The sequence below is a fragment of the Diaphorina citri genome, unplaced genomic scaffold (genome assembly GCF_000475195.1).
Source record: "Diaphorina citri unplaced genomic scaffold, Diaci psyllid genome assembly version 1.1 scaffold866, whole genome shotgun sequence".
Taxonomy (NCBI): Eukaryota; Metazoa; Arthropoda; class Insecta; order Hemiptera; family Psyllidae; genus Diaphorina; species Diaphorina citri.
The window spans coordinates 65,910-85,379 of NW_007378298.1; the positions used below are offsets into that span (position 1 = coordinate 65,910).

Below are 19,470 nucleotides of genomic sequence, written 5' to 3' on the forward strand. Positions count from 1 at the left end.
ATCATATAGAACTTGAACGTTATTGCAATCAGAAAAGGTAAGTTTGATGATAACACATTCATTGCTATATCAGTAATTGGAAATAAAGTAGATCAGATTACATAACAGCTAATTCAAGATAGTGCTATCTAGATAAGTGCTAGAGAATTGTCAATTAAATAGGAATTGGTCTGTTTTCCATTGCATACAGTTCATACGGTATATCAGCTCTGACTTCTGACATAAATAAAAAAGGTGATTTTTACTTGTTTTATTTTCTGTATCAGAAAAGGTGTTTTGGTGTTTTTGATAAATTTCTTTCTAACTATTTAACTACAGTTATGGTTGTTTTTTTTATCAACAGGTCATTTTTCATATTATTTATTTTTTGTTCTAATAGCTACCTGATTCAAAAATGTAGGTACCGTACTAACAACCTATTCACTATTCAGTCTAGCTTTATCTCTCGTTCTGAACGTTTGATCTCTTCAGTGCTCATCATATACAACTTGAACGTTATTGCAATCAGAAAAGGTAAGTTTGATGATAACACATTCATTGCTATATCAGTAATTGGAAATAAAGTAGATCAGATTACATAACAGCTAATTCAAGATAGTGCTATCTAGATAAGTGCTAGAGAATTGTCAATTAAATAGGAATTGGTCTATTTTCCATTGCATACAGTTCATATGGTATATCAGCTCTGACTTCTGACATAAATAAAAAAGGTGATTTTTTCTTACTTGTTTTATTTTCTGTATCAGAAAAGGTGTTTTGGTGTTTTTGATAAATTTCTTTCTAGCTATTTAGCTACAGTTATGGTCGGTTTTTTTTTTATCAACAGGTCATTTTTCATATTATTTATTTTTTGTTCTAATAGCTACCTGATTCAAAAATGTAGGTACCGTACTAACAACAGTATTGTCAACAGACTCATCAGTAAGTAATGCCCCTCTTTTCTGATGTTGTGTTGAGAAAAAAAAAATCAAGAATAAAGCAACCAGTAAACAACCAGCTAGAAAACAGCAACTCCAGAGGGACTAACTACAATTCTGCATGGATAACAAAAGCATACAAGTTCCAGAGGGTCTCTTATCTTAAGTCTGATTGAATAATGATCATCTGCAATACCAGCAAGCAGTGATGGCTTCTGGCACTCGGCCAATTGGACACCTTCACTATTTTCCATTTAAACATTATTTCACTTGCCAAGCCATCCCACTTTTCTGATGTTGTGTTGAGAAAAAAAAAAATCAAGAATAAAGCAACCAGTAAGCAACCAGCTAGAAAATAGTAACTCCAGAGGGACTAACTACAATTTTGCATGGATAACAAAAGCATACAACTTCCAGAGGTTCTCTTATCTTAAGTCTGATTGAATAATGATCACCTGCAGTACCAGCAAGCAGTGATGGCTTCTGGCACTCGGCCAATTGGACACCTTCACTATTTTCCATTTAAACATTATTTCACTTGCCAAGCCAAAATTGGTTTAATTTAGGTGCCTATTTTTGAAGAACCCAGAATTTAGCTGCAGCAGCCTATGATATAATACTTATGCAACATTCAAAGCTGAGAAATCAGTATTTTATTTTTTTTCTCCTCTCTTGAACAAAATATAGGTACTTGTACTTTTATTAATGTCATCACCTAATCCAGGTCTGATGTAAATGTTTCAGAAAAATGTCGAGGGATGCTGCTGCAGAACAGCTCAATAACTACAAAAATCTAATACTTATGCTACATTCAAAGCTGAGAAATCAGTACGTATTTTTTTATAATTTTTTCTCCTCTCTATAACAAAATATAGGTACTTGTATTTTTATTCATGTCATCACCTAATCCAGGTCTGATGTAAATGTTTCAGAAAAATGTCGAGGGATGCTGCTGCAGAACAGCTCAATAACTACAAAAATTCTATAAAAGTAAGTATAATTGCATGTTCCTTTGTTTCCAATCCGTATGTTTTAGATCCCTATGTTTAGAAAGTTGAATTTTCCTTCTCCAAATAGGATTAAGATAGATTGGGCATCCAATCATTCAATATTTATTTTAGTCGGTGGCCTAACGTCAAAAAAGCTGCATTTCGTCAGGAAAGCACCAAATTTGGCATGGACCTTTATTTGGACCATATAACGTATGTTTTAGATCCCTATGTTTAGAAAGTTGTATTTTCCTTCTCCAAATAGGATTAAGATAGATTGGGCATCCAATCATCCAATATTTATTTGTGCCAGGACCAAATAGTCATCCTCATTAGGACAGTTTGATCCTGATCTAATGGGAATGACAAGTGATGACAGTACCTATTGGAACAAACTAATGGGAATGACAAGTGATGACAGTATTGGAACAAACTAATGGGAATGACAAGTGATGACAGTATTGGAAGAGGAAAAGCTATGAAGAAGAATAGAAAGTTAAAGAACAAGAATATTCAAGTTGACAAAGTGTTTCTTGCATACAGCCAGTTAAATGCACTGTAGGATGCCAATTTAATTTACTGGGGCCCCTTTCTCTAGTTTTTTTTTTTTTTTTTTTTTTTTAATAGGTAAGCAGTGAAAAGCAAATCATGGAAAACACCTATTACCTCTGATTTTTAACTAAGGGAACATTCTTGTATAAATGATTAATGAGAAGATTAATAGAAAACAAATTACAAAAATTTTAAGAAAACAAAATTACAACAAATTTTTGTTTTCTACCTTGGAAATAGAAAACAAATAGGTAGGTAGGTAGGTATTCGAATTCTTCTAACATTTTTAAACAGAAATGTACAAAGAATGTACCTACAAAGTATGCATAAAAATAAAGTAATAGTTAATAACGCACTTGCTTGAACTAAAGTAGTAGGTAGTAGATGTTTGAACTTGTGGAATTCCCAGCAAAAAGTGAGTTATGAAAACCTTATTTGACCTGCGTTTTATGTGATACCTAAAAAGTCATCTATGATTTACAAGTAAGTGCCTATAATAATAGATAGTAGGTACGTATAGGTAGTCACATATCATATACGTGTAGTTCCCATGTAGTCATCAGTCATACATGATAGTCGTAGAGAGGATGCGAGTCATATTATGTAAACACACTGGGCATTTTTAAACAGAAGTGTACAAAGAATGTACACTTATGTAACAGGGTAGTTCCTATGAAAACGAGAACGTATGTCACACTGCCCTCACGTCACGTGATATAGTCACACTGCCCTCACGTCACGTGATATAGTCACACTGCCCTTACGTCACGTGAACTTATGGGGAGTCAGAAAGATGTCGTTCAAAGTTTTTCTATAATATTGTAGGTAATTTCGTTCGTGATATAGTCACACTGCCCTCACGTCACGTGAACTTATGGGGAGTCAGAAAGATGTCGTTCAAAGTTTTTCTATATTATTGTAGGTAATTTCGTTCGTGATATAGTCACACTGGCCTCACGTCACGTGAGCTCACGTGATAGTAGTGTGTTTCTACCTGTAGGTGTTTTTCCAAGAGGTTGTAACAACAAGGTCTTATCGTCTCGAAACTGAAGAGAAGGAAGACAGGATAGGAGAAAGCCAGCCGTTCCGCGAGAACGAACCTTATCTGTTTAGGATAAAGTTTTCCCCTGACGGGAATCGAACCCACAACCTAACCGCAAGGCAGGCGCTCTACCTTCCAAGCTAAGTAGGCTGTCAACGACATTTTGTGGCATGTATTACTGATTTTAAACCGTTCATTAATTAAACTGATTTTTTTTTAAACCATCCTATATTAAACCTCGCCTCTACATAATATGAATATGCTCAATGCTCATGTAACTAATTTCCTATGCAACTTGTTTATCAAAACAATGCTGCTGCCCAAGTGTCTGAATTTGTTTACTGATAACACTAATACCTATAGGTGATGACCAAATAGATATAAATAATTTATTCAGATGCTACCTACTATCACTATCTGTAGGCAAATTGGCAAATTCTACAGACTCGAGAGTGAGACGCAAAAACAAAAGAAACAGATAAAAACAAGGAAAAAGAAATCAGTGCAAGTGGATATGTATATGTAGTAGGTAATCATACATATTTATTATGTATTAGGTTTAGGTATTTGATATTAATTAATATCAAATACCTACCTACCTAAGTTTGATTACAATTATCTTTATTCAACTTGAACGGATGCGAGACAGAAAAACAAAAAGAAAGATAAAACAATGGAGGAAAAACATTAAATAAAAGCATTTGAAAACTGGAATACAGTTTTGTACCCAATGCCTTTGGATAAGATTTGAACCAAATCCATCCCAAACAGACATAAGCTACTATCACTATCTGTAGGCAAATTCTACAGACTCAAGACGCAAAAACAAAAGAAACAGATAAAAACAAGGAAAAAGAAATCAGTGCAAGTGGATATGTATATGTAAATAGTTTACCTATTTACATATTTATTATGTATTAGGTTTAGGTAGGTATTTGATATTAATTAATATCAAATACCTACCTACCTAAGTTTGATTACTATTATCTTTATTCAACTTGAACGGATGCGAGACAGAAAAACAAAAGAAAGATAAAACAATGGAGGAAAAAACATGAAATAAAAGCATTTGAAAACTGGAATACAGTTTTGTACCCAATGCCTTTGGATAAGATTTGAACCAAATCCATCCCAAACAGACATAATCTAAGTTATTCAGGAATTCCAAGATAAAATTATCAGTATAATACACCTAATGGAATAGAATTAAAAATAATACTTATGTAATAATAATGAAATATATATAAAAAAAAGACATCGAAAATGTATAGGTATGTACTGTTTGACCTGGTCTGTGGAGACATCAGCTATAATTTTCGACTGTCGTGTGTCAGCTCCTCAGTACTCCTCACATTCCCTCTACAATTACCCGGAATGTTTTAATTTCAATAGGAAGTGGTTTTCGGAATTTTCCGGCGTGATTCATATGGGAACCAATCATTTATTGGTTATGTAAGGACCACAGTCACCATCACCGCATGCCAGAATGCAATCAGATGTTTGTCTTGCATCAGGAATTGCACTAGCTTGGTTAATATCTAGGTAGCTATACGGATGCACTTATGTATATAACCACACCAACTGCCACAGGATTGTGGCATAGATTTTTCTTGCGTGAAAAACAAATAAAATATTTGAGATGAAAATTGTGTCGCAGATTTCCTTTGTGGAAATGATGAAAATATTGATTGTGGTGTGGGTTTCCCTCGTGAAATAAAATTTTTATTGTGGGATAAATAATTTTCCTTGAAAAATGAGGAAAAAAATTGATATAAATAACCATAATCAACCTCAATGATACAGTGGTTAGCTGTGTGGACTCCGGAGAAATAAAATTCTTATTGTGGAATGAAAAATTTTCCTTGAAAAATGAGGAAAAAAATTGATATAAATAACCATAATCAACCTCAATGATACAGTGGTTAGCTGTGTGGACTCCGAAACCGGGAGGTTGGTGGTTCAAATCCAAGTCACGTCAAAATACTTAACTACTTGTAATAATCGTCAATCGACATTTGTGACAATGTTAATTAATACAGTTAAAGTTCTCCTTCCTTGTTCAATTTTATAGGGATCTAGATTTTCCTTGTGAGTTTTAAAATCAACAAGATGATGTGACAATATTTTGTAGTTTAATTGGAGGAAACTTTTAGAAATGCATTTCTTACCATACGAAAACACACGCGCTGTGGGTTATGAAAACAAATTATAATAATATGCAATCATGTGAATCATTGGATAGGAATTGAAAACCGCATCTAGATGAATAGTAAACATTAGTCCCTATAATGCTAATAATAAAAAAAAAACTTGGTATCTAACTATGTATATAGGTATATCTATAGGTACTTACTATATTATTACTACAATAATGATTTCATTATTGGTCTTGGTATCTAACTATGTATATAGGTATATCTATAGGTACTTACTATATTATTACTACAATAATGATTTCATTATTGGTAGGCCTAAATATATGTAAGTAGGTACCTGCAGGTATTTTTATCACATTGTAAAACAGGTGGCAGGTGGATAATGCCTAATTGGTAGAAATTAATGATCAACATTTCAACTGATTCTGGAGCTAATTATTTATTATTTTCTAAAAAACAGGGGTGAATTTTGAGATTCTTGAGATTCCTAGGTAAAATGTAGTTAATTAATTAATTTACATTATTCCTTTAGATTTTAGATAGTTTATTTACTTAGGTATAGGTACATATATCAATCAATACGGTCGGCTAATATCTACCTACTGGTGGAATTGAAACTGTCAATAAAAGGGTCCCTATAGGGCATAGGGGATCTCCATAGACCTAATCGATCGCAAAATCTAATTAGCAAATGTCCTGGAACTATTTAACATGTTTAGTATCATGCATCTACTAGTGTAATTTAATTATTTTGTATTGCTACCTTGTACCAATTTACAAAAAATAAAAATAAAGCAATTTTTCACAATAGATCAGTTGCGCTTACTTGGGTGATGTTTCAAAGTCATAGAGCAGGAAAAATGAGGACCAACGGGATTTTTCTTTTTCTTCTACGATTTATAGATACCGAGATAAATCGATTAAAAAAATACCGGTAAATCGTGAAGTTTGACGTCACGGCATACGCTCCCGTAGGCGATGACGTCATGATTCATGACTCCCGCTTCGTTTGTTTGTGCGCAAGCGTTTCTGCGCATTTTGACGTGAAATCTGACGTCACAACTCTTTGAACTTTTTCATTAAAACGGGAATTGAAAATTGAATTTTCGACCTTTTAAAGTTACTTTTTCGGAGTTTTGACCTCATATTTGGATTTTTCACAACTTTTTACATAGGAATCGACTATTTATTAATAATTTTTACCCATTTGCAACTGCTCTATTACAATTACCAAAGTTTCTTCTAAATCGGACTAAACTATTCGAGAGTTATATTGTAAAACATACAAACTGAAGCTCCTAAAAGGCAAAAATATCGCCGAGTCAAAACATGGAACTCACATCGTCCGTCCAAAAAGGTGCATATGAGTTGTAGGAACTCATTTCGCATTGAGCGAAGATACCTAATTACCTTAACAACAATAAATATCCGTCGGATGCCTATAATAGTAGATAAATATGTCGTAGATAGTAGGTACGTATATAGGTAGTCACATATCATACGTGTAGTTCCCATGTAGTCAGTCATACATGATGGTCGTAGAGAGGATGCGAGTCATATTATGTAAACACACTGGGCATTGAGCTAGGCAAGTTATGTAACAGGGTAGTTCCGATGAAAACGAGAACGTATGTCACACTGCCCTCACGTCACGTGATATAGTCACACTCCCCTCACGTCACGTGAACTTATGGGGGGTCAGAAAGATGTCGTTCAAAGTTTTTCTATAATATTGTAGGTAATTTCGTTCGTGATATAGTCACACTGCCCTCACGTCACGTGAACTTATGGGGGGGGGTCAGAAAGATGTCGTTCAAAGTTTTTCTATAATATTGTACGTAATTTCGTTCGTGATATAGTCACACTGCCCTCACGTCACGTGAACTTATGGGGGGGTCAGAAAGATGTCGTTCAAAGTTTTTCTATAATATTATACGTAATTTCGTTCGTGATATAGTCACACTGGCCTCAGGTCACGTGAGCTCACGTGATAGTTCTGTGTTTCTACCTGTAGGTGTTTTTCCAAGAGGTTGTAACAACAAGGTCTTATCGTTCCGAAACTGAAGAGAAGGAAGACAGGATAGGAGAAAGCCAGCCGTTCCGCGAGAACGAACCTTATCTGTTTAGGATAAAGTTTTCCCCTGGCGGGAATCGAACCCACAACCTAACCGCGAGGCAGGCGCTCTACCTTCCAAGCTAAGTAGGCTGTCAACGACATTTTCTGGCATGCATTACTGATTTTAAACCGTTCATTAATTAAACTGATTTTTTTTTTAAACCATCCTATATTAAACCTCGCCTCTAATACCTCTACATAATATGAATATGCTCAATGCTCATGTAACTAATTTCCTATGCAACTTGTTTATCAAAACAATGCTGCTGCCCAAGTGTCTGAATTTGTTTACTGATAACACTAATACCTATAGGTGATGACCAAATAGATATAAATAATTTATTCAGATGCTAGCTACTATCACTATCTGTAGGCAAATTCTACAGACTCAAGACGCAAAAACAAAAGAAACAGATAAAAACAAGGAAAAAGAAATCAGTGCAAGTGGATATGTATATGTAGTAGGTAATCATACATATTTATTATGTATTAGGTTTAGGTATTTGATATTAATTAATATCAAATACCTACCTACCTAAGTTTGATTACAATTATCTTTATTCAACTTGAACGGATGCGAGACAGAAAAACAAAAAGAAAGATAAAACAATGGAGGAAAAACATTAAATAAAAGCATTTGAAAACTGGAATACAGTTTTGTACCCAATGCCTTTGGATAAGATTTGAACCAAATCCATCCCAAACAGACATAATCTAAGTTATTCAGGAATTCCAAGATAAAATTATCAGTATAATACACCTAATGGAATAGAATTAAAAATAATATGTAATAATGAAATATATATATAAAAAAAGACATCGAAAATGTATAGGTATGTACTGATTGACCTGGTCTGTGGAGACACTTGGAAATAGAAAACAAATAGGTAGGTAGGTAGGTATTCGAATTCTTCTAACATTTTTAAACAGAAATGTACAAAGAATGTACAAAGTATGCATAAAAATAAAGTAATAATTAATAACACACTTGCTTGAGCTTGTAGTAGATGTTTGAGCTTGTGGAATTCCCAGCAAAAAGTGAGTTATGAAAACCTTATTTGACCTGCGTTTTATATGATGCCTTAAAAAGTCATCTATGATTTACCAAGAACATTGCCAACCAATACATGAAGATAGGTCTCTCTTCTCTATTGTATAATAATAACAAGGCATAGGCATTATAGGCAAAGTTACTATCCGAGGCATTCTCTACCACCTAACCTATAGAGCTCTATTATTATTTTCTCTAATTGTCGAATACGTATAAATGGGGATAAAATCTCATGTCTCGGCTGGGATTGAACCCGCGTTTTTCTGTTTACCAGGCGAACGCCTTGACCACTACACCAACTACGCCATCGAGGCAGGTTGTGCTGGGAAATCTGGGAAGATGAGTGTTTCACCGCCGTTTTTATTTTGTAGCAATAAAACAACTGCTACTCGCTTCTCTGTCTAATAATAACAAGGCATACGCATTATAGGCAAAGTTACTATCCGAGGCATTCTCTACCACCTAACCTATATAGAGCTCGAATACCTACGTATAAATGGGGATAAAATCTCATGTCTCGGCTGAGATTGAACCCGCGTTTTTCTGTTTACCAGGCGAATGCCTTGACCACTACACCAACTACGCCCATCGAGGCAGGTTGTGCTGGGAAATCTGGGAAGATGAGTGTTTCACCGCCGTTTTTATTTTGTAGCAATAAAACAACTGCTACTCGTACATTAGACTTGTGTGGTCTGTGTGGAATGTTTTAATTTTAATAGGAAGTGGTTTTCGGAATTTTCCGGCGTGATTCATATGGGAACCAATTATTTATTGGTTTTGTAAGTACCACAGTCACCATCACCGCATGCCAGAATGCAGAATGCAATCAGATGTTTGTCTTGCATCAGGAATTGCACTAGCTTGGTTAATATCTAGGTAGCTATACGGATGCACTTATGTATATGAATATACTACGGGCTAAATAATTCCCGGAGGGACGGACCCAGCTTGTTCATTGATGTGTCAATAGTTACTTATACTTAAGTACTTACGTAAGTATTAAGCATTGATGTGTTTGTTACTCCTGAACGATTCGTCTGACGAAGATGGCATACATAGACATGATGGACTAATGGGTCCTTCAGAGCCCTGAGTGGGTTTTACACTTAACTGAACCATCAACAAACACTTGTGGTGGGTTTCACCAATGACTTAATGAGAGATTTCACTAATGAGAGAATTCCAAAAAGGAGTTTTAAAAAACTCTTCCTTGTTGGATCATTAAAAACTCCGTTTTTCATTCTCAAAAATTCTCCCACTAGTGAAATCTCTCATTAGGTCATTGGTGAAATCCACTATTGAATTTGTTGGCAAATAACGGCAGATGGCACGTTATATTGAAAATTATTTATATTCCTATTGTCAAGAAAATAAGTTCTATAGGTAGGTAAGTACCTATATACTCATATACGTGTGAAGAGCAGTTAGCCTTGCATTTGAAAGTTCACCATGATATAGTGACAGTGACAGTCCGCTAAGGACATTGTCATTTATGACCACACTTTTACATGCACATCCGATGTTACAACTTACAACTTTGTCACTGAATACCAATCTGTACTTGTTCTTTATTTTATTATTCACAATATTCACATTATTATTATTATTTTTTTTTTTTTTAATTTATTATGGTGCGTCAACACAATTAAATGTTATATACACCTATTCACATTATTATTCTTGTGGTTTATTCCAAAGCATTCTTGTTATTTTACTATTTATTCTTGCCTACATTGGTCATGTTTCATGTAGTCATGACCATGTCCATCACTTCAATGAATCCTACTTGAATCCGACTTAAATCAGTGGTTCTCAACCTTTTGGTCCGCGAACGACGAGTAGTGATTTTCATATGACTAAAGGTAAAAAATGCTGTCTAGGACGTTTACGTTATCTACTAAAGTACTATTTAGGTTATCTAATACCTACTCGTACGAAGCTACATATGTATTGGTCTCGCTGGAGGACGTAAAACTGAGACAAAACCAGCCCTGTCAAGCCACAGACAATAACACTGGCTCTTTTGAGGGTACCTGAATGAAACTATGGTCAAGTCCGTCCCAGGAAGTAGGGTACAACGACATAATTATGTACCTGAATATCCCTCATTAGACCTAGATGGCACCTCTTGGTATCCTCTCAATGGAATAATATATGGTCTCACAGCTTTTCTCTGGAATAAACCTGATTGTGCGTTGTGCGGACTTTCTAGAGCTGCTGCAGGTGAATTTTAGAGAAACTGAGGAGGTTGAAATATACCAGTGAGGGTGCTTCGAGGTTCCATCAAGGCCCGGGGATAGCAGCTTAACTCCAAACACAAAAAGCCCACTCCTAGGCTTAGGTGTAGGGGCGAACAGCCCTAAAGGATGGGTTAAGCTACTAGGAATCTCTACATATGTATCTGGGTGTTAACAGCAGGTGATGTAATATAGGTATCTATGTACCTATTTACTAGTAGGTGATAGGTATTAGGTACCTATATTTACTAGTATTACCAGTACCTATACCGTAAGTGATAGGTACCTATTTATTACCTAAAAGATCGATAACTAGCATCTATAGCAGTTATTCTAGCATGTCTTGGAGGTCGCTAGTCGCTAGGTATCATTTGGAATGCCTTTATTCAAAGTTGAAGGTAGCCAGCCTAGTTAGCTTAGTTGGTAGCGCGTCTGCCTTGTAAGCGCTAGGCCGCGGGTTCGATTACCGCCCGGGGCGGATTTTATCTAGGTCGCTAGGTATCATTTGGAATGCCTTTATTCAAAGTTAAAGGTCTTTTGGAGAAAAGAAACAAAGGTCAACATTTCTTACTGTCGGGTGTAGACATTAGTAGACTTGTACGTAGGTATGTAGGTTAGGTACATATGTGTATTGCTAATGCAAAGGTTGACATTTTATGAGGAATGGGTGGGTACAATAATAGTCAAATAGTCGTGACTGGCACCAAATGTGTTAGTAGATAAAATTATTTTCTGAAAAAAGGGTGAATTTTGAGATTCTTGAGATTCCTAGGTAAAATGTAGTTCATTAATTAATTTACATTATTCCTTTAGATTTTAGATAATTTATTTACTTAGGTATAGGTAGGTATACAAATTACAAATCAATACGGTCGGCTAATATCTACCTACTGGTGGAATTGGAACTGTCAATAAAAGGGTCCGTATAGGGCTATAGGGGATCTCCATAGACCTAATCGATCGCAAAATCTAATTAGCAAATGTCCTGGAACTATTTAACATGTTTAGTATCATGCATCTAATCTTCAAAAAAAAAAAAAGTTGAAGGTCTTTTGGAGAAAAGAAACAAAGGTCAACATTCCTTACTGTCGGGTGTAGACATTAGTAGACTTGTACGTAGGTACATATGTGTAGTAGCTAATGCAAAGGTTGACATTTTATGAGGAATGGGTGGGTACAATAATAGTCAAATAGTCGTGACTGGCACCAAATGTGTTAGTAGATAATGCATAAGTAGAAATAATATAAGGTAGCTGGCATCAAAAGCATTAATTCATTCGTCGAATTTTCATGAGATATGTACTCATATGTAGGTATAGGAACTAGCTAGGTAGTTAGGTAGGTAGGTAGCTAGGTAGGTAGGTAGGTATAGCTACCCTGACACCAAGTTGACGTAGGTAGCTAATAGGTAGTTAACATTATGAATCTACTAAATGGTAAGTAGAAATAATATAAGGTAGCTGGCACGAAAAGCATTAATTCATTCGTCGAATTTTCATGAGATATGTACTCATATGTAGGTATAGGAACTAGCTAGGTAGGTAGGTAGGTATAGCTACCCTGACACCAAGTTGACGTAGGTAGCTAATAGGTAGTTAACATTATGAATCTACTAAATTTTTTCATGAGATATGTACTCATATGTAGGTATAGGAACTAGCTAGGTAGTTAGGTAGGTATAGCTACCCTGACACCAAGTTGACGTAGGTAGCTAATAGGTAGTTAACATTATGAATCTACTAAATGTCTCGACATTCCGATAATTTAATTATTTTGTATTGCTACCTTGTACCAATTTACAAAAAATAAAAATAAAGCATTTTTTTACAATAGATCAGTTGCGCTTACTTGGTTGATGTTTCAAAGTCATAGAGCAGGAAAAATGAGGACCAACGGAATTTTTCTTTTGCTTCTACATTCCCTGTCATTTCCACAATAATTTTTCCGTTCTAAATTTCTATGTTTTCTGGGGCCAACCTAAAGGTATAGATTTACACGCTCAAGCCATTTGCACAAACTGGCTGGCTTGTGCAAGCCGCTTTGCTCAAATTAATCTTAGCGTGTAAACTCAGGCTTTAAGTTTGCACAAGCCAAATAAAACTTTTTCTAGGTTCCTATCACAGTTTTGTGCAAACCGAACAAACCGGCATGCGCAAGCCAGTTTGTGCAAATGGCTTTTTGAGTATGTAAACCCACCTTTCCACTTGGAGTGTCCAAACAGAGGTTGTGGTTTCGCACTATGTAGTGTCAGTCATAAATTGACTTAATTGAGTGACATGGCACTCAAAGTGCTTATTGGCTAAGAGAAAAATCATATGGGACTCATTTGTCGAAATAACCTGAGGGCCTGAAGCTAAGAACCTTAACATCTTGAAGAAGGTTAATTACTGTAACTAGCTGCCTATAAACTAATTACCTATAACTAGGTACCTATAACTAATTGCCTATAACTAGGTAGCTAGGTACCTATAACTAATTACCTATAACTAGGTAGCTAGGTACCTATAACTAGGTAGCTAGGTACCTATAACTAGGTAGCTAGGTACCTATAACTAGGAGTGATAATCTGGTAATTATGAATAATCATAATCCCACTCATTAGAACTTATTCTAGCCAGCCTAGTTAGCTTGGAGTGTAGCACGTCTACCTTGCAAGCACTAGGTCGCCAGTTCGATTCCCGCCCGGCGCGGTGGGCGAATTTTATCCTATCGTTGTAATTGTAAGCGTTGAATTACGAGTTCGACTTCCGCCTTCCGCCCTCCTTAACAGATAAGGTTCGTTCTCGGAACGGCTGGTTTTTTCCTACCCTGTCTTCGTTCTCTTTTCGCTTTCGGGACGATAAGACCATAGCACTTGGAAATCTCAGAATAAACCAGCTACCATGGTAGAAGCTCGAATCAAGTTCCTATTGAGCTGATTAGCTAGTATTGTACAAGATCTGACATACCACTAATATGCGAGCTTTATGAATATATTACGAGTATAGTCAGGTGTCAGTAAATTCCTGCTGAATAGATCCATTGATTGACAATAAGTACATATTGGATGATATTGGGCAATGAGTGTAAAAAAAGACATCGAAAATGTATAGGTATGTACTGATTGACCTGGTCTGTGGAGACATCAGCTATAATTTTCGACTGTCGTGTGTCAGCTCCTCAGTACTCCTCACATTCCCTCTACAATTACCTGCACGAACGCTGTCGACATCCAGTCACGGAATGTCCTCGTACTTTAATCATTTTAATCTGTTTTTATCCCTTAAGGAAGGATTGATAGAAAGATTAGAAAGTTTTTCCTATAATGGAGATTTCACTATTGGGAAAATTTTGATTAAACGAAATGAGTTTCTAGCCTTTTAGGTTTAAATCGACGATTTTTAGTCCGTCCTTCCTTTATTATTAAAATATTAATAAAAAGGTACTAGGGACGGACTATTGTATTCGCTTCGGTGTCTATCACTCGGTCGGTCTGTCTGTCCCCATAGAAGGACTTATCCAAACCTGGTCGACCTATATATCAAATTAAAGGTCTTTTTACCAGGAATTTCTCTGTCTAATAATAAGAAGGCATAGGCATTATAGGCAAAGTTACTATCCGAGGCATTCTCTACCACCTAACCTATAGAGCTCTATTATTATTACGTATAAATGGGGATAAAATCTCATGTCTCGGCTGGGATTGAACCCGCGTTTTTCTGTTTACCAGGCGAACGCCTTGACCACTACATTACTTTAATCATTTTAATCTGTTTTTATCCCTTAAGGAAGGATTGATAGAAAGAGATTAGAAAGTTTTTCCTATAATGGAGATTTCACTAATGGGAAAATTTTGATGGAACGAAAACAGTTTCTAGTTTCTAGCCTTTTAGGTTTAAATCGACGATTTTTCATTGATATGTTACTTACTTTCTTACTTAGCAATACAATACTTACTTAAGTACTTACGTAAGTAAGTATTGATGTGTTTGTTACTCTCGCGGTTCGTCTGACGAAGATGGCATGCATAGACATGATGGACTAATGGGTCCTTCAGAGCCCTGAGTGAGGTTTACACTTAACTGAACCACCAACAAACACTTGTGGTGGGTTTCACCAATGACTTAATGAGAGATTTCACTAATGAGAGAATTTTAATGTTCCAAAAAAGTGTTTTCAATAATCCAAAAAGGAGTTTTAAAAAACTCTTCCTTGTTGGATCATTAAAAACTCCATTTTTCATTCTCAAAAATTCTCCCACTAGTGAAATCTCTCATTAAATCATTGGTGAAATCCACTATTGAATTTGTTGGCATATAACGGCAGATGGCATCACGTTATATTGAAAATCATTTATATTCCTATTGTCAAGAGAATTCCTAATGAGTTCTGTAGGGTAATGGGTAGGTACGTGTGAAGAGCAGTTAACCTTGCATTTGAAAGTTCACCATGATAGCGACAGTCTGCTTAAGGACATTGTCATTTATGACCACATTTTTACATGCACATCCGATGTTACAACTTTGTCACTGAATACCAATCTGTACCTACTTGTTCTTTATTTTATTATTCACAATATTCACATTATTATTATTATTTTTTTTTTTTAATTCCCCCAACATCATAGCCAACAACATTTTCTCAGGACTACTCTATTGTTTGATCCTAAGTAATTTTGCTCTCGGGATGACTCGAAATCGTTCGAGAAAAATCCGCTGATAGCTAACCTTTGAGCACTCTGGTTTTCAACTTGAGAAAAAAAACTCTTTCACGAGGGAAATTTTATGTTGAATTTATTTAAACTTTCACCACCGCCGCGCCGTGAGACTATTCCTATCTCAGGGACACGGAACGTAGGTAAATACAGGAGTAAGTACCTAGTAAGTACAGAGGTAATGGAAATTTGGTAGACAAAGGGTCAAACAGAATGAGGTTTTTTTTCTTCTTTTACCTTCTATAACTTCGCTGTTGTCGTTTCAGAATCCGGATACGTTGACCACTGCCACCGGCAATCCCATAGATGACAAGAACAATGTCCTTACTGCCGGTCCCAAGGACCTTCGGAAACTGAACGCGGGAGAAATAGGAAAGTTAAATCTTTCCGATTTGTAGAAGCAGCGAAGATTTTGCCGAGACCCTTGTCCTCTGATCCGGTCTATCCAAATAGAACATACAAAACAAATCAGTAGGAGAAGCTTCATGGCAATGAAGACAAAAAAAACCTTCGGAAACTGAACGCGGGAGAAATAGGAAAGTTAAATCTTTCCGATTTGTAGAAGCAGCGAAGATTTTTACAAGCAGAGATGAAATCCGCGATCAGTTTTTTTGGACCTCTGCGATATGTCAGTCAATGCTCAACCGTTGCCAGGTGAAAACTGACTCTGGATGTCAGATTGGTCCTAACTATTAACTATTTAATGATCTTTCACTTTGATAGTTGCCCGATAAATCGGCACGGGTCTTTGACTAGGAAATCTAGGAATTAGGAAATTTCAAGAGAAATCTTAATCGTAAACCATTTCGTTGTATATTTACTCCGAATTCGGCGCGGCGATAAGATTGGTACCAATAAAATAATTTATATCATTTTTTACTCGCTTTACATTAAATTTACGTTTAAATGTTTAATTACCCAGATGTTGGTCGATTGCCTTGGTGTTCGGCTCTCGAAAGCCAACGATTGTGAGAAGGAACCCTATCTGGATAAAGTTCGCCCGGGGCGCGAATCAAACACGCGACCTAGCGCTTACAAGGCAGTCGTGGTATTTTCCAAGCGCTCAGACCTTCGTGCGTCTGAGAGACCTACCTATAGGTTCCAAGCTTTTTCCGCCACACACGCTCAGACTGTCCGACATACTTAGGTCTGTGAGACCGTGGTCTGTCAGACTGTCTGACATACTTAGGTCTGTGAGACCGTGGTCTGTCAGACTGTCTGACAATAACGGTAGATTGCACGTTATATTGAAAATCATTTGTATTCTTAATGTCAAGAGAATTCGTAATAAGTTCTGTAGGGTAATGGGTACCTACGTGTGAAGAGCAGTTAACCTTGCATTTGAAAGTTCACCATGATATAGTGACAGTCTGCTAAGGACATTGTCATTTATGACCACACTTTTACATGCACATCCGATGTTACAGCTTTGTCACAAAGTATTCGTGGTCTCTATTTTATTCTTGTTGTTCATTCAAAGTATTCTTGTTATTTTACTATTTATTCTTACTTACATTGGTCATGTCCATCACTTCAATGAATCCTACTTGAATCCGACTTAAATCAGTGGTTCTCAACCTTATGGTCCGCGAACGACGAGTAGTGATTTTTCGTCATATACCTAAAGGTAAAACTGCTGGTTGGGACGTATAGTATGCATAAGGAATGATCATATTTTTGTAATTTGTAATTTGTAATAATCAAGATCATTTTATCAAGATATTTACATTATCTTCTTTACATTATATCTACCTACTACAGTACTACCTATTTATATTTAGGTTACCTATGTAGGTATTAAACTATCTGGGAGTTAACAGCACATGTAATGTAGGTACCTAGTACCATACCTATTTATTATTACCAGTACCTATACCGTAAGTGATAGGTACCTATTTATTACCTAAAAAATCGATAACTAGCATCTATAGCAGTTATGTATTCTAGCATGTCTTGTAGGTCGCTAGGTATCATTTGGAATGCCTTTATTCAAAGTTGAAGGTCTTTTGGAGAAAAGAAACAGAGGTCAACATTTCTTACTGTCGGGTGTAGACATTAGTAGACTTGTACGTAGGTACATATGTGTAGTAGCTAATTCAAAGGTTGACATTTTATGAGGAATGGGTGGGTACAATAATAGTCAAATAGTCGTGACTGGCACCAAATGTGTTAGTAGATAATGCATGAGTGAGTGAGGGGCATAAAACTCGATTTCAAGCGTGCCGAGGCGAGTGAACGTCAAGAATTCGAAGCGTACTCGTATTAAGCATAGCATAGAAAGTAAAGAAGCGTGGCCAGCCTAGTTAGCTTAGTTGGTAGTGCGTCTGCCTTGTAAGCGCTAGGCCGCGGGTTCGATTCCCGCGGATTTTATCCTGATGGGATAATGTTCCTTCTCGGAACGGCTGGCTTTCTCCTATCCTGTCTTTCTCCTCTCTTCGATTTCGGGACGATAAGACCTTAGCAGTTACAGTTCCCTCTGTCAAACCTCTTAAAAAAAAAAAAAAAGCGTATAGCATCAGACTGTCTGACATACTTAGGTCTGTGAGACCGTGGTCTGTCAGATTGTCTGACATACTTAGGTCTGTGAGACCGTGGTCTGTCAGACTCTCTGACATACTTAGGTCTGTGAGACCGTGGTCTGTCAGACTGTCTGACATACTTAGGTCTGTGAGACCGTTATCTGTCAGACGGTCTGAGAGTGAGTGAGGGGCATAAAACTCGATTTCAAGCGTGCCGAAGCGAGTGAACGTCAAGAATTCGAAGCGTACTCGTGTCTTGTTGCTTAGCATAGAAAGAAAAGGAGCGTATAGCACAGAAAAAGTATCTAGCTATCTAGTCAAAGAGTGAAAGGTGTTTGAATGATTCGTCATTTGATTTTTTGTACGAGGGAGGGCCTGTCTGTCAATGAGTTATGCCCACTCTGACCTACCACACTTCCCAGGCATATATGATCTTGACCCATATAATTTGCCACCGTCATAATGCCCGGGCCTGCAAGGTAAACTAGTTTCTGGTACTTGGGTTGTAAGGTTTTTGTACTTGGAATGGTTTCTGGTACTTGTTAAGTGTAGCAAGTTGAGATGCCCACGAGGTTTGTGGCCATACACTTGATGCTAATTGTTTGGTCTCATGCCGGACATTGTCGGGCCCACACTAAGCGAACATAGCCAAATATTGTTGGCGAAGATTACTGTCAAACTTCGTACAACTATTTTGGTTGGCTATAACGTACTAGAACACAATGTATGAACAATGTAAAAAACGGTACTGCAAACAATGTAAAAACAGTACTGCATTTTTGAAAATGACATTTTTTTTTTAAGATGAGTGTTCCACCGCCGTTTTTATTTCGTAGCAATGAAACAACTGCTACATTAGACGCATGTGGCCTGTGTCGTAGCATGCCCAATTGCCCATCCCGTAGTATGCCTCTCATCAGATGGGCGAGAAGAGACACATTACTTCCCATTTAGGTGCTGGGTCAACACGAGAACACCAGAAAGTAACCCGTTGAAATATTTGCAATCGAAAAACGAGTACAAATTTTTGTCGATGGTGGGATTCGAACCCGGGACCTTCTGCATGGCAAGCAAGCGCGTTACCACTGGACCAACCGTGCCCACATTCAGCCAATCTAGTCGTATGGAGGTATTCAATTGATTCAGCCAATCTTGTCTATGTAGTGGAGTGCAGAGGTCAACAGATCAGGTTGTTTTC

At 36.6% G+C, this 19,470-nt stretch overlaps 1 long non-coding RNA gene across 1 annotated transcript; it reads left to right on the forward strand.

The window, feature by feature from the left end:
- Positions 1-415: 415 nt before the first annotated feature.
- Positions 416-16,039, forward strand: LOC103512624. Its single transcript, XR_541547.2, has 3 exons — positions 416-513; positions 1,850-1,907; positions 16,020-16,039. It is a non-coding gene; the product is annotated as an uncharacterized LOC103512624 (long non-coding RNA).
- The last annotated feature ends 3,431 nt before the right edge of the window (positions 16,040-19,470 follow it).